The 4,288-nt window shown below is 41.8% G+C and overlaps 1 long non-coding RNA gene across 3 annotated transcripts; it reads right to left on the minus strand.

The window, feature by feature from the left end:
• Window positions 1-522: 522 nt before the first annotated feature.
• Window positions 523-3,849, minus strand: LOC138924578 (uncharacterized). Of its 3 annotated transcripts, XR_011439538.1 has the most exons (3): window positions 3,754-3,849; window positions 2,956-3,170; window positions 523-1,701 (listed from the first exon to the last, which is right to left on the minus strand). It is a non-coding gene; the product is annotated as an uncharacterized lncRNA (long non-coding RNA). The 3 variants fall into 3 exon arrangements; XR_011439537.1 differs by lacking the exon at window positions 3,754-3,849 and having other exon boundaries at window positions 2,956-3,382; XR_011439539.1 differs by lacking the exons at window positions 2,956-3,170; window positions 3,754-3,849 and adding an exon at window positions 2,287-2,569.
• Between the last annotated feature and the right edge of the window lie 439 nt (window positions 3,850-4,288).

A 4,288-nucleotide genomic window follows, 5' to 3' on the forward strand; every position in this document is an offset into this window, starting at 1 on the left:
AAAACCTCATGGTCAGTCTTTACCCTGCCCTCTCTCACCCTCACACAATTCTGTTAGTTTTACCTCCTAAACATCTCTTGAATATATATTCTCCTCTTTATCACCACTATAACAACCTCAGGTCAAGTCTTCATAATTTCTCACCTGGCTTATTATGAGAGGCCTCTACATTAAAAATGGGTAAATGATCTGAACAGACACCTCACCAAAGAAGATAGACAATGACCAATAAACACATGAAAAGATGCTCAACATCCTTAGTCTTCAGGGAAATGAAAATTAAGACCACAATATGATACCACTTCACATCCAAATTAAAATGAAAAAACATGGATAGCACCAAATGTTGGCCAGGATGTGGAGCAATTGGAACTCCAACACGCTGCTGGGGAGAGGGTAAAAGCATGTTCTAGAAGTGTCCAGCAATTTCTTATGAATTTGACCATAAACTTGCCCTGTCTTAGCGAATCCTTTCCTAGGTATTTACCCAAGATAAATGAAAACAGATGTCTACAGGAAGCCTTGCACAAGAATGTTCGTAGCAACTTTATTTATTATAGCCAAAAACTGGAAAAAATCCAAGCATTCATTAGCAAGAGAAATGACAAACAGATTGTTGTTTATTCATACAATGGCATACATCTCAGCAATAGAAACAAATGAGCTACTGATGAATTGTGAAGACATACGGCGAGCAAAAGAATCCAGACAGTTACATCCTGTGCAGTTCCATTGATGTGAAGTTCAAGAACAGGCAAAACTACTGTGTGTGAGAGAATCAGAATGGTGGCTGCCCCTGGGAGTAGGGATTGACTAGAAAGGAGCACGGAGGAGCTAACTGGTTTTGGAATTATTTTCTATCTTGTTTGCGTCAAAACTCATAGAATCAAACACTTAGGATCTGTGCATTTTCTTGTGTTTCACTAAAAATAAAAGCATTTATACAGAATACATTTATGTTTCTATTTTTTGGTAATTTGACTCTGTGCTCAGTGAATCTTTTCAAGGTCCAGAGATGAGTTTTTCTTAGATACAGGAATTTTTATTCTATCATATATTGTTCATCCTTTTCCACGGATTCTGATCTCTTCCACAGAAAGTCCAATTACCCTGACATTTTCCACATTCTCCAGCGCTCGGTGTTTTGTCCTTTTCCCCACCTTCTGAGAGAACGCCTCCTCTGGTTCTCCACGGTACGGACGCCGATTCTTCTCCTTATTGCTTCCATGTGCAGACGCTAATTCTGAAACTTTATCTAGCATCTCTAATAATATTCTTTCAGTATGCACAGCTCCCTTTCTATTTCTCCTGCTGATGTGGAAATTAAAAACACAGGCTTTGGAATCAGACAGATCTTACTCGCCTATAGAGGCACCAGCCTATATGTATGACTTAGGGCAAGTTAATTTAATTTACTAAACCTCTTTTCCTAATCTGCAAAATGAGGATCTTAGTTATAACAACTTCATAGTGTCATTGTAACAATTTCCTGAGATACTGCTTGTACAATACTAAGTGCAGCTCTAGGCATAAGGTACTGAGTAAATCTTAGCCTCCATCAGCAGCAGCAGCAGCAGGGTATCTTCCACACTGTGTGCTTGCCTTCCTCTTGACAACCACGTTTCGGTTTCAAGCTATTAACTATTTACTTCTTAAGTGTTTTACACACTGGCTGACACGTGGTAAGCAACCAGGGAACATCTGTGGAAGAAAGAGATAAATTCGTTCCTTCACTTTTCTGTAGACTCTGATATTATACCACAGACTCACTATGTTTTTGTTGTCAGTGAAACTCAGTTAACGAACGCAAAAGCTGTTCTTGGAACAGATTTTAAAATAACGAATCAATTGCTTTAGACAGAAAAACATTGCTGCAATGTTAGCTTGACAGCTCTGGAACAATTGGCACATCAAGAATGGAAAACCAATGCAAGGTTAAATTCTCGCTCAGACATACGTTATAACAATACATTGGAATTCATGTTCACGAAACAGGAATTTGGGGGAAAACTTTGTGTCACTAAGTTATTAAAATTTTATTTATTTCTTAAAGATTTAAAAATTTATTTTCTAATTCTTGTTTTATTTTTTCTTTCATTAGATATCAAAATAAATTACTGGGGAGATGATAAAGAAAGGCCCCTTTCACTCAGTATGTTAAAGTTTAAGTAAATCCCAACCTCAAAAGGATAGGTACGTCTCAGGTTTTAATTTTCAAATTCCAATCTAAAGGTCCAACTTGGAAGTTCTCAACCTTTGTGGGCAGGAGAAATCAAGATCTCTCACCTTTGAGTTCACTCCGTCAGTTTAAGCCTTGGGCATTCATTGGCCAATTCCTTTTCATGCTCCGCACGGTTCTTTGCACCGTCATTGCCAATGCGCCCAGCACTTGGACTCCTAGACATTGTCTACCAAAGGCAAGGTTTCGGTGGAGCCAGTTGGAGCTGTCCCCGTCTCCCCCTGACCACCATAGCCGCTGTTACCAGGCAACCAAAATTAACACTGGTACTCAGGTCTCTCCACACCCCTATCACACCAGGATCTTTCTCTTCAGCAGCAGGTAACACACTCCTCATTGACGGCTTTCCCAGCACTACCTCCATCTCTGACACTTTGCCAACACACTGCTGCATCCATGTGGTCATGATCTCACCCCTCCTGTCTGTCTTCAATAGAGAGCTGAGCTGCAGGACCATTCCTGTATCTTGTGAGCTTCTTTCCATCCTCACCACCTCCCCAACAATTCAGTCTTACGTTTATAAGGAATTGCTTTTCCCCATCAGCCCAGTACAGTCCTAGCCACGTGGAGTCAGTACAGATCACCGGAGATGATTTAGGCATGGCTACTCTATGCCCTCAATAGCTCTGACCACTGTGTATATTAGTTATCTATTGCTACATAACAAATTATCCCCAAACTTAGCATCATAAAACAACAGGCACTCACTAACTCACACAATATCTGAGGGTCAGGCATCCAGGAGCAGCTTAGCTGGATGGTTCTGGCTCAAGGTCTACCATGACGTTGCAATCAAGCTATTGACAGGAGCTGTAGTTCCCGAAGATTTGACGGGGCTGGAAGTTCCACTTCCAAGCTCACTCACGTGGCTGTTGCAGGAGAATTCCATTTCTTGCCCTGTGGACCTCTCCACAGAGTGCTCATGACATAGCTTCCCCCAGAGTAAGAGACACAAGAGAAAGAGAGCACACCCAAGATGGGAGCTGCAGCATCTTTTATAATTGAATCTCACAAGCAGCCTTCCTTGACTTCTGCCATGTTCTAGTTATTAGAACTGAGTCACTAAGTCCAACCAACACTTGGGGGAAGGAGAATTAAGCTCCATCTCCTTTTTTTTTTTTTTTTGCTGGGAAAGATTCACCTTGTGCTGACATCTGTTGCCAATCTTCCTCTCTGTCTCTTTTTTTTTTCCTCCCCAAAGTCCCAGTACATAGTGGTATGTTCTAGTTGTAGGTCGTTCTAGTTCTTCTATGTGGGATGCCGCCACAGCATGGCTACTGACAGACAAGTGGTGTGGATCCATATTGGGGAACCAGACCCAGGCCCCAGAAGTGGAGGGCGCAAACCTAAACCACTAGGCTATCAGGGGGGCTCTAAGTTCCATCTCTTGAAGAGAGGAATATTAAGAATTTTTGGACACGTTTTAAAAATCACCACCCTGGATTAACATCTATATCTCCTGAGGTGTACAAAAATACTGTCAAGTGAACTCATAATATGTGGGCTTTTCTTACCTTAGAATATAAGATTCCTGTAGAAAACTTCCCTCTCCTCAGAGCTGCCCCAGCCTCGGGCTGGGTTCACGGCCTTTCCATCCCTCTGATCCATTCTGGCTACTCATTAACGCAATACAGGTGGGCCCCTGACAAAGCAGAACTAATGAATTATCTCAGTCCTAAAGGGCAAGCATATGACAAAGACCTAGAAAGGGGCAGAAATGGTTTATTTCTCCAGGCAACGCAATGGATTAACTTTTCATGGACGGAGGGATTCATCACCCTGCCACAGGCTCACTGATCTGGAAAGAAAGTCAGGTCTCTTTACTATCTTGGATGAGGGTCAAGCCCAAGAGAGTCATGGTGTGTCTGAGCGTTTAAGCAATTGTATAGCGGGTCTCAGAGCTTTGCTGTGGATTAGAGTAGCTTGAGTGTTTTTGAAAAATGAGGACAATTTAAAAACACAAACCTTCCTATCTTCGCATGCTTTCTTCTTGCAAAGTGATTCTTTTCTGTTCAGTGCGCTGTGTGCCGTGTAGAATTTAGTCAGGAG

This window comes from Equus caballus, chromosome 6 (genome assembly GCF_041296265.1).
Source record: "Equus caballus isolate H_3958 breed thoroughbred chromosome 6, TB-T2T, whole genome shotgun sequence".
In the NCBI taxonomy this organism is placed as follows: Eukaryota; Metazoa; Chordata; class Mammalia; order Perissodactyla; family Equidae; genus Equus; species Equus caballus.